The sequence below is a fragment of the Pseudorasbora parva genome, chromosome 2, assembly GCF_024679245.1.
Source record: "Pseudorasbora parva isolate DD20220531a chromosome 2, ASM2467924v1, whole genome shotgun sequence".
NCBI lineage: Eukaryota > Metazoa > Chordata > Actinopteri > Cypriniformes > Gobionidae > Pseudorasbora > Pseudorasbora parva.
The window spans coordinates 3,490,466-3,503,358 of NC_090173.1; positions in this window are offsets into that span (position 1 = coordinate 3,490,466).

Consider the following 12,893-nt stretch of genomic DNA (forward strand, 5'->3'; position numbering starts at 1 on the left):
CCAGCGCGAGCACAGAGGCTGAAATCATGCCTGCGGCACTTCTGTAAAATCCGCAATAAACACGTGCGCCTTCACTGGACTATGTCATACAATATCCAAATGTACACCAGCAAGAGGGAGATGAATTGAAGTACTGAATTGAAGGAAAATGAAGTAAATCGCTATACAAAAATATATCAGAAGCTGTCATTTAGTATTTAATTACTAACCTGGACACCACGCGGCTATTGAATGAACACGAACAGGTAATAACTTGCATTTTTCATGCGTTAATGTATGGCGCCTTTTTTTCCTTTTCCTTTTTCGCTTTATTGTTTTGTCTTGGGGGGGGAACGCAAGCATTACTGGAAATGTACCGAGTAAAATGTTACTGAAAATTGATTAGTAATGCCTTACACTACTGCGTTACAGCAAAAAGTACTGTACAGTTACTGTAATGTATTACTTTTGTAATGCGTTACTCCCAACACTGTTGAAATCACAGAAAACAGCAAACATCCGACACAAACAAACAAACAAACACACACACACACACACACACACGAATCTGCACTGCGAGTGTACAGTACAACTGAGCTTTATTCATCCTTTCTATCTCCATATCCTTATGGAAGAAAGAGCCACAGTCCGCGAACAAACACACACCAACTTCTGCTCAGTTGGCCGATCTGTGGCTTTATTTTCTTTTTAATCCTGCTTCTGCCCGTCAGAATAATCCGCCTCACTGGATCATCTGGACTCGAGCTGACCGCAAACATCTCTGAAAGAGAAGGAAAATATGGCATAAGACAAATATATGTAAAAAAAAAAATAAGGCATCAGCAACGTTCAAAACAACAAATCTTATTTAATGGATATTTCCGGTAACCCTAACATCACAGCAAACATTGGACTGTAATAATCCCTCCGACGCATCCCGTCATGATTGAAAAACAGTTCTGAAAATGAAAGTTGAACGGTCATATCTAAATGCATTAGGCTATGGAAATCTTCTGATAGTCTACATATTTTTTTATACACACACACACACACACACACACGCACATGTCGTGTTTCCATGTTTTATGGGGACTTTCCATAGGCGTAATGGATTTCATACCGTACAAACTGTACATCCTATCCCCCAACACTGCCCCTAAACCTACCCATCACACACACACACACAGCCCCTAAACCTACCCATCACACACACACACACACACACACACACACACACACACACACACACACACACAGCCCCTAAACCTACCCATTCCAGGAAACCTACCCATTTTTTTACTTTCTCAAAAAAACTCCTTCTGTGTGATTTATAAGATGTTTTCCTCATGGGGACCTAAACATGTCCCCACAAGGACAAGGATTTCGGATATTGCCATCTTTGTGGGGACATTTTGTCCCCATAACGTAGGGATTACCAGGTCTCACACACACACACACACACACACACACACACAAATGCGTATAAATAGTAGAAGTGTGCAATGTCGTGGAATGTATACGCCAAAACTCATTTTGCCGTGCATATGATACGCACTTTATGTTAATATCATACTTTTATATATATAATATCATATATCATACTGTTACTTTTTATTTTTTATTTTAATATTTGTATATGCTATACATTCATTACTATTAATTAATATTCATGTTAATTATCATACAGCCTTAATAATACTTTTTATACATAATTTATACAAGGACTTGCACTGTCCAATTTTCAAAAATTCATTTATTTACAAGTTATTTTACTGTATAGTTTTGGAGAAGAGTACAGTCAAACGTGCCCAAAAATCAAAGTGAATTCAAACACTGTCTAATTTTCAAAAATTCATCAAAATCTTTCCTTTATAGGTTTGCTCATCCGGTCATTTGATATTTGTTCAGAGTGAACCTGACTATTACTGTATGTATTTACAAGTCATTTTACTAGTTTTGGAGAAAAGTACAGTCAAACTCTATAACCTGTACGGACATGTCTATCACCAGTGGTGGAAAGATAACTAAACCAGTGTGCTTAGTCTAGACTCAGAAAATATTCTGCTGATTTAGAAAGAGCAGGCAGTGTGTGCAGGAGTTTACTGGATCCCAGTATTAGGAGAGTTTCATTAGCCATTGATTATAACATGTGAGTGTGTATAAAACACACAAACAACACGATAAAACAGAATTTCACTAAAGGTCACGCTAACTTACTGCTTACTGCCCAGAATCAGTGCACACTTAGAGTGCTTAAGAATAGTGTGTGAAGTATAGTACACATTTCCAACTAATCATGTTTCAGAGAGTAACACTGAGCAATAATTCAGCACAGTCCAGCTGAAACGACATAACCTGTCATGTGTTGATGTAGCAGTTGTGCTTTAAGAATTTTGTGATTCCACTTGTCATGACCATTTTTGGGTTTTCCATTTTCTTTCCGACCGCCATGCTGATTTGGGGGGTGGGCACACTTTGCTACTTCCCAGTCTACACGAGATTTCACAGCGGTAGGCCGCATAAGTTTATGTGGTGACTTATAAAGGGCCGCATATTGTGTAATTGATTAGTTTACACAATATACATGTATGGTTGTCCCTCTGTAATGTGTAATCATATGCTTCATTGCTTTATCTTCTTTCTTTAAGTGTTTTTCCTAACTTTAGTTTAATCTTTATCTTTCTCAGCGTTGTGCATTGCTGCCGCACGCTGTTCTAATTGCTGCACGAGTCCTCATATATGTCTCTGTTATACCAGATCAATAAAAAGGACTTGATGGGAGAAAGAGTTAGTGAGTGATTCCTACAAAAGATAACAACGCAGATAACACGCCGCTACATTGACAGGTTGTCATCTCTGAGACTGAGTCATGTGTTTGAAACACTGCAGATGTCATACCTGAGGAGCTGGCATGAAATGACTCAGACATGACTCAGAGCTCAACACGTGACAGGTTAAAATAAGGACATATTGTAGCGTTTCAGACCAGAAGAGCTGTTTATTTGAGCTGATGTCGGCCGTACACACCTCGGCCTGTATGAGAAGCACACTTGAACCAGTGATAAAAACTTTACTGAACTTAGTGTTTTACAATCATTTTGCTACCAATTTCAGAAACTTGATCTCATTTTTTACAACTCTAGACACAAAACTCAGAACCAATGATCAAAATGCACATTTTCCAAAACTCGAACCCTTTTCTCAATTGTACATAAAAACTTAGATCATTTGTTCATTCAACAAAAATCCCCCATTCAATATGACACAACTTAACATCGAAGTACTACTATTTCAAAAGGCAATTCACACATTATATTTCAAATGAGAGTCTATTCATTTCCTCACACTGATCTAACGATCAACTGATACAGCTGCTCAAAATGATAAGTAACTGTTGCATTATGGAAACAGACAGACAATCTTCCATGTTTACTGTAAATCATGAAAGTTTCAGGATAACGAGATTCATTGTCACCAATAAGTGTGGAGCATCAACCAATTAGACTGCAATATCCATGGATGTAGCCAATTCCAAGATGTTTGGCTAAAGAAAACGTACGTCCATCGTGATGTAGATGAGAACCTGTGGCCAAATCCACAACACAGGAGTGATTACTGTACGTCTACATTGGCATCAACTCTGTTTTGCTCCTTTTGAGGAACACTGCATTTGATACTGTCTTTTCTTTTCTATTTCATAGCTAATCATTTTTGCTTTGATTCAAATAAACCAATGATGTGACTGTACATCAATAGTGTTTTGCATCAATATATTACAAACTTTGTTCAATGATTCCACTGGCCACTGTAGTATTCTCTCTCCTATACAGAGATGTACATGTAGTACCGTAATGAAACCTGTATCACCTATTTGTTCTACAATATTTAATGATTGTACGAACAATGTCACAATTCACCAGTGTGAGTGCCCGTGATCACCACCAGAGGGCACCTCTGGGGAATGAATTTGGAGAAGTAGTTTGTCATACCTAAGAACTGCTGCAGAGCTTGTTTTTCCTGAGGTGTTGGCATGTCATTAACAGCTTTGGTTTTTTCAGGGTCCAGTTTGACACCATCAGCAGTTAGCAGGTGACCCACATACTGGACCGAACTCACCCTGAACCTGCATTTGTCCAGGTTGAGTTTCATGTTAATTGCACAAATTTTGTTCAGTACCTGTCGCAAACGATCATCATGTTCCTCCTGTGTCCGGCCCCAGATGAGAATATCGTCAACTACTGTTTCACAAGGCTGTCCAGCAAACAATTGCTCCATTGATCTCTGAAAGACCTCACTGCCTGCTGAGATTCCATACGGCATCCTCAAGAACCTGTAATGACCAAACGGGGACATTCATGTGGTTAATTTGGATGAAGCTTCATCAAGGGGAAGTTGCCAGAACCCACATTTAACATCCAGAATGGGAAACACTTTAGCACCAGGCATATCTGCAATGATCTGTTCAATTGTTTTTAGGGGATGCCGTGGTCTGAGGAGGGCTTTGTTAAGATGATCTTTGCAAATCCTCACTGATCCATCTTTTTTTCTTGCTGCAACCACAAATCTCGTTATTTCGTGCCATCATTTGTTCTCCAGTTATTTAACCAGTTTTATGTGTTTATACATGGCAGGTTATTGGTTTATTTTGCTTTTGCTATTTATTTCGTCTTTCACTACAAGAGGGGGTGATGTAGAGTTAGGTGGCATTCCCCTTTAAGTGCCAGCCCCCGGATATATGACGTAGGAGAGAGATCGCCCGGTGAAGGAGGTCGGTGGGGCGCGAGTGTTGAAACAGAAATAAATGACTCTACAGATCAAGTCTATTTCTTAGTATCGGTTCTTTGAAAACATACATTATGATTGACTTTTTTAAACCCAAAAACAGAGTTAGAATCTCATTTAGACTCACACAGAAATTAAAAATCAGCACATGAATCTCAACAATGGTGACAATAAAACCGACCATACAGCTGCATAATTTATTCAGATTTGTTAGTGGCGCCCAGCATGCATTGCGCCAAAAAAACTTCTGATTGTCACCATTGTTGAGATTCATATGCTGAATGTTGATGTATGTGTGTGTCTAAGAGGGATGTAGGAGTTCAAAATGTATTATAAAACATATAGGGCACAAGAGGGCGCTACCGTCACAGATGAAATAAAGTGAAAGTGAAAGCAAAATCTGGAAAAACTCCAATGTGTGTTATAATGATTTAATATTAATAAAGTATTCAAAACTAAACAGTCATAATAAACAGTCAGCACGTCAAATATACAACACGCTGATCTTTAACTGGGCAGCAAATTTAGCAAAATAGATACACAAATACTTTCTTAAAATAGCCCAGGGACGGATTGGCAATCTGTGCGTTCTGGAAAGTCCAGAACGGCCGTCGGCAAAAAAAAAAAAAAGTCTAAAAAATAACACAATATGAACCATGGGCCGTCGCTAGGCCCTTTTTCTCTCTCTCTCTCTCTCTCTCTCTCTCTCTCTCTCTCTCTCTCTCTCTCTCTCTCTCTCTCTCTCTCTCTCTCTCTCTCTCTCTCTCTATATATATATATATATATATATATATATATATATATATATAAAAATGTGATTAACCTTTAGGCTTCGCTGTGTTGAGTTCTTCAATCCGCAGCGGCGCCGAACAGAGCTCATGTCAGAAGCAGAGGTGTGTGTGTGTGTGTGTGTGTGCGTGTGTGTGTGTGTGTGTGTGTAAATCTGAGCCTCATTGGTCTGTCACCGCTCGTCAGTGTCAAAATATTTGAGAAAACCAATCAAATCAGAGGAGGCGGGCTTTATGGTCACACAGAAACTGCTGAGGCTGAGAGCAGCAACTCGACGTCAAGTGAGAGAAATGTAAGCGACTAAACTAAATATTCATGTTTGACAGCTGCTGCTTTAAGTCAGAAAACAAAAAGTTAAACAAAAGACACAAATATTCAGGCAAATGAATAAACTTTTGTCTAATTTCATCATTTCGAGTTGAAGATATATCGTGATTCATATAGTTATAAGCCTAATTAACAAACAAGAAATATTAACAAAGCCATTTTCATCATATTAGGCATATTGACAATGAATGTGTAAATATTGTAAATTAATAGAATTCCATTTGTAACCTTCAGTAAATAAAATGGAAAAACTAATGTAGGCTATACTATAAGATTAGGAATGTGTTTATATAGCCTAGTGAATTAATTTAATAAACTTAAACTTTAATAAACAGTAAATTAACGTGTCTAAGAACATTATTCATAAAACATATAAATATCAGTATGTTAATATGTAAACCATATGTTTTCTTTACTGACGAAAATGGAAAAACGATATCAGTCAAAGCTCAGCGTTATGAGGGGAAGAGACAGGTCAAGAGAAAAACAGAGAAAAAGAGAGATGTGGAGATGAGAAAGACAAATAATCTACTGCCCACTGACATGGTTTTCAAGATATTGTTATCTAATTTTTTGGCCTTTAGAACATCTTAAAATGCACATGTAGATCATAGAAATACATTTTCTCGGGGAGCATGCCCCCCAATCCCCCCAAACATTTGGGATATCAGATTATAAACCTGCCAACATTATTGGGTACGATTAAAGTATTTAGACTACAATGTGGCCATGGCAATAAAGCATTAATATTAGCTTTATATGTAATTATTAACAGCCAATATCCTATGGTTATGAATGTTGGTAAGCTACTAGTTAATAGCGCAATTTGGACCCTTAAGTGTGATTTTTTTTTTTCATAGGCTCACTGGGCTAAGCCCCTAAAATGAAAATCCAAGAAACGCCCCTGATATCAACAGCCGTCAGCAGGGGCACTAATACGATCACTTATACTGCTTATATCACTTATACTGTATAATCACTTATACTGCTACGTGCAGCAACAAAACGAACAAACAAACAGAGAAAGACCAGAGTACATTCACCATAGTACAGTGTCTGTTGCACACGGCTAGCGGCGAATGGCCGGATGATGGGCCTATTTGGGAGAAAGTCCAGGGCTGGGTTTTTTTTTAGCCCCAGTCCGTCCCTGTAATAGCCTGTGACTTATGATTATCTTTTATTGCACAAAACTATTAAAATATGAAAGACTGATGCAGAGCATAAAAGTGCAGAGTAATAACTTTACTAAAACGGTATCATTTCTGTATCGCTGTTTGAATAGGCTTAATGAATTATGACATTTGACGGTCTTAGTTACCCCCCCCCCCCCCAATTATTTCATATTTCTACATTACATTTTAAACATTCATCTCCTAATATAATTTATGCGATTATAATGTGTTGTGTAAATCCACATACCATGTCTAAACAGCCTGTGTCAATCCAAACAAAATATTTTATTGATCCCGACTTCCCTTTATTTGGTCATAATAGCCATACATCGTGTCTGCTACTAGAGGACAGATAGATATGATAACTGTATTTTTAAAATCATCTTCTCTTGGCTTTATTATTAGAGTTTGGATCTTCTCTCAGCCGAGTGAGCACATCCTGCATTATATTGTATTATAATGACGATGAAAATATTAGCCTTCCACCAAACTGACTAAAAGCATGTTGCATATTTGTTCTAGGAACCTGAACGCATATTAATTATTTTTGTGTAAATTGTGTAGTGCAAACATATTCTGAAGCATTAACTTATATTATATTAATATAACAAAACATTATTCATTACAATTTAAGATAATGAAAACATCTAAAACACTTTCAGCAGATGCACATTCCCAGATTCCCCATTTCCAGCGACACGGTTCTGCTGCGTGATCCCGGGTTTATTTATGGGTCTCGGACCACGCTGAGCATTTCCACTGCAGAGGCAAACAACAGGAAACATGAAACGCAAACCATTCAGCAGAAGAAGGCGAACACTGATTTGATCATTTATTATGACTATTTAAAATCTCTCTGACACAAACACTCATGTCTCACCTGAAGATCCTTTTCCGCAGCACGAAACACAAGATGATGAAGATGAAGATGATGATGAAGAAGAGAGCAAACCACCACTGATCTATGGAAGTCATACAATATACAGTCATCTTTGTGTTTTATATGGGACCTTCAGTCAGATAATTCAGACTCGATCATCGGCTGAACTCACGGGATTCTGGAGTCGGTCCGCCGCTGGAGTCTGTGCCGTTCCTCACTGAAAAACACATTGACAATCATCAGAAGATTGAGTTCAACACAGAGTTTGATCTGAATCAGGATCTGAATCAGACTGATGTGTTTGACTGAAGTGTGTCTCACCTCTGAACAGTGTCTCGTATGTGAACTGAAATGAAAGAGTGAAGCATTAGAGCAGCATTTATAGAGTTGATGAAGGATTAAATATGAAAACAGATGAATGATGAGAGAGAGATTGAGTTGATTTACTCCAGAAGAATGACAGATGATCTCATGACTCAGATTCACACAGTGAGAAGAGACGAGACGATCAGATGAGACGGATATAACAGGATCCATCAGTTTGAGTGGATTCGCTGGATCTGCTAACAGATGCCTGTCCTGAACAAACACAAGACAATCAGATCGTGTGTGTGTGTGTGTGTGTCTGTGTGTGTGTGTGTGTGTGTGTGTGTGTGTCTGTGTAACGGTTACCTCTGAATACCAGCTCTGGTCACAGTCTCCAGTAAGCGTTTGATTCAGTAAATCAGAAGGAAGACTGAACTCAAACCCAGCTACAGTCTGAATCTCTGCACACGTTACACTGATGTTAGGCATCATTCACTGCTGAATAAAGAGGAGAGAAGCAACAGAACTGAATTATATTATCATGACTGCAAGCGTTTTCTTACAACAGTTTGTGGAACGTGTGTATTGATGCGCCTTCACATTTTCAGATTGTTATCTTCTTTACAGACAGGAACAGTGAAGCCGCAGACAGGTTTTCAGGTGAACCAAAGCTTTAAAGGGATAGTTCAGCCAGAAGTTCAATTCTGTCATGATGTACTCATGGACACACTTCCATCCTGCTATGAAAGCCAACTGTCCGGTTACGGACAATCCTCAAAATATCTTCTCTCGTGTCCAGCAGAAGAAACTCATACAGGTCTGGAACAACACGAGGCTGAGGAAATGATGACAGTATTTCATGTTTATGGGTGAACTATCCCTTTAATCTACCTCTGCCCATAGAGAGAAAACTTCATCACTTCATCTCAGAGATCATTCAGACATTCAGAGATCAAACATCAGATTTATCACATATCACTCATATTGTGTCACACTTGCTTATGGAGGTCTTATAAACTACAATACTTACAGTATAACAATAATAATGTTGTAAAACAACAAAGATGTGAGCACAAATAAAGTGGTTTTGATCGGGTCCTTATTTAATGTAGTAATGTCGAGCTAGAAGAGGCTGCCATGATCATAACTTCATTTGATTAACTTCTGAAATTCTGTCTAACACTATCAGTTTCCATTTTGTAAATGCATGTGTTGTATTTAACATTATGAAAAAAACTCATTTATGATGCCATGAGAGATCTGATCATAAGAGAGATGAATATCGACCCAGTGCAAGATGTCTTTTAGCGTCAATTCACATTTATCATAAATATTTAATGAATGATATCTCCTTCCCCTCTGCAGATACTTCACTGGAGTTCACTATAGACTTCACAAACCTGCTGATCAAACCTATACTAGTTATATATTTCAACAATGCATATTTCATACCTGTGAGCAGATCTCTGGTGAAGTGTTTGGTCACGGAGTGCAGAATGACCTCCTGAACATCTGAAAGTGTTTTTATAAACACAGAGCCCCACCTCAGTGCTTGTGTCATTCACGCATAAATGCATCATACGCATTCATTCTCAGATCTGTTAAACCACATGTGAATGTGTGGAAGGAGGAAGTGACGTGCTGCATCTTCACCGGTGTGCCTGCGGTTTGTCTAGGGTTTGACTTCAGTAATGTCCAATAATTGAGAGAGGTGTCAGACACTGAACACACGTGTCTCTCCACAAACTCCTGATGGATGAAAACAGTGAATTTTAGATTGAACCGGTTGTCCATCATCTCCAGCTTCTCTTTATTCAGATCTAGAGAAACAAACACCAGCACCTGCTTCTCTCCCATCTGTGTTTCGCCATCACACACTTCAGACACGTTTCTTCTCATGTTTAAATCTCTGAACCCATCAGAAGAGGATCACTGGATCATCTGGACTGGAGCAGGTCTCTGAAAGAACATATGGAGCATAACACACTTAGCACAGTCAAAACTGCTGAATCAAACCTCTTTCAGCCGCTGTCAGAGACGAGTAGAACAAATGAAAGCTTAGAGTCTCTTCTTTCTGGAGATATGCATCACTTTGGCATTTGTTTTACACACAGTAATGCATTTACACTAAATTAGTCTGGTGTCATTTCCGCCTGGATTTGGCCGACCCAAATTGAAAAGCTTCCCATACACACATACAGTGGTCTAAGTTGATATGACAGCTTTCTTCCTTTGAGCTGTTGGAAGTGAATGAATCATCAGCTGTTCTGCAGCTGCAGAAAGGTGTGGTAGTGAATGAATCATCAGTGTGGTATATGCTGTACAACATGTGTAGAGCTAAAAACAGGAAGACTGACTGTCTCACCAGGCTCTTAAAAGAAAAAGTGTGTATATGTGCAGGTTATTGTGTGTGATATATGATAGGTGGAAGTTAAGTTCATTCCTGTATCCTGGGGGGGATCCCTGCAGACAAACATTCATCCGCAATAGTTAATAAAATATCTAGTTTGCCAGCATACACATCAATATTATAGTAATATCTACATCTTTAATCGATGAATGACTTTATTATGAACTGCAGATGCTCTTTTGTTTGTCATCGCCAGGAAGCAACTTATTCCAGATTTAAGGGGGTAATCATTTGACACATCACCGGTAGAATCCGAACAAATCAGAATCATTTCCTCGGAATGAGAGGCAAGTGTGGCTGGATGGATCGAGCGTCCACAACACGTCATGTTCACGGCTATCTGACTGTTTTAATTATGATCAAATTCTCGAAAATACCAAGCATGTAACAATCATATCAACAGATGCACACTAATAAATGAATGATGTCCGCCAGAGCTGAGAGGGCCGAAGAAAACATTAAACTTGCCAAGGCGGACTGCCAGCAGGATTTAAAATGTTTTAAAAAGACATGAGGCCACAAATTTAATAGAAAAAGTGTCCGTTTCGTTGACTGTTTGTAAAAACGTTTAACATCGCGTCATATTACGTCATGAGAGGAAGTTGTATGGAGGGTGCCGCTTGGTTTTACCCACAGTTAGAAGTCATCAAAAGATAAAAATCAACGCTTTACTGAGAAAAGGACCTTTGTCAATGGCAAATGGGTGCTTCTCAATATCTTTCCTCATTTTAAGAATTGAGAAGCACCCAATGATTAGTGCTGGATGGTTACATAGATCACATGATCAACAAAGCAGGACATATAGTCCACAAAAAACCCGGTTTCATCTTGAAATTGATGACTTCTTCTTTAGAAGAGTGTGTGTTAACTTTGGGTAAAACCAAGCGGCAACCTCCGCTCTCTCTCTCCAACACGGAAGTGACTTCAACTGCATTTCATTGACTGGCCACTAGAGACCGGCTCCAGAAGGGATTGACGAATTTTGGTGCAATTTCATCTCTCTCTAGTGTTGCTATGGCAACTAGTAAACACTCTGTGCCCCGCGCTCGCCTACAATTGACCCCAAATGCTCAAACTGAGGCAGAGTTTGCTGTGCGCGCTTTATTTTCATTCTCATCAACACGGGTAAGTGGACACGAACACAACAGCTTATCAATCACTCGACTCACACATTTAGATTAAATAATGAGAGTCATTAATGGAGTTGCACTGCTTTTGAACACTGTGTTTTAATGCTTTAATGACAGCAGGAGTTTTAGGTGCATGAGAATTCATCTTTTAAAAACTGCACAACTCGTGTGTGTTCTGGTGTGTGCGTGGTTTTATAAATCAGACAACTTTTGTGTGTATAAGCTTAAGTCTAGTATGAAATCTATGGGAAGTTTTATACACGAAACCAGATCTTTCCTAAACAAAGATTGTTCTTTGGGTTCAGCAGTGATTCATGCATATATTTTCATAATGTACAATGATTACAATATTGTGCGTTTACTTATTTTCTTCAGAATGAAAGGTGTGCCAATGTACTTCTACACTTTAAAGTTTAATATCTTATTAGAAAACTGCCACATGATCCCGCGCTGGAAAAACAAATAGGAACACAAGAACTAGTTTTACTGAAGTCTAAAACAGGCCTATCATTGAATATCACTGAATCAACCTGTGCGTTAATATATAGGCTAGCAAACCTGTAGAAATAACAATTGAGTAGCAATCTCTGTAAGTCGACGGGTTGACTCTTCAGCTGTCGTGTCAAACATGTCATAAATCTCTTATATTGATGAGTCTCAGTTTGTCATTTAGATTCTGAGAGTCTATTCTTATGACTCAACCCTCCAAACTCATTCCTTAAATGATCTTTGATCTAAACACACAAACTGAACGTTTATCTGTGCGCTGATGACCAGTTTCATCTCGTCCTCATTTTTACTGTAAACCAGTAAACATGTCCTGTTATTTATTTTTTAAGTGCCATCAGAGAGAACAATTACATTGGCAAATGAGAAACTTAAAAAAGAAAGAAATCAAAATAAGATTAAATTATTTAGCCTACATGTTTCTTTCAATAACCAAACAGAAGAAAGGTGGTCAGGCCTGCGCTATTCTCCGCCATTCGTTGTCATTTCTAGCGTGAAGCCCTAAAATCTCTCGATAAACGCTGCTGTGGGTTGATCAATAATGATGTAATCGCCTAATATACTTTTCTTTGTGCTGTAGGTTGTATTGGAGCAATAGAAATGCAGATTAA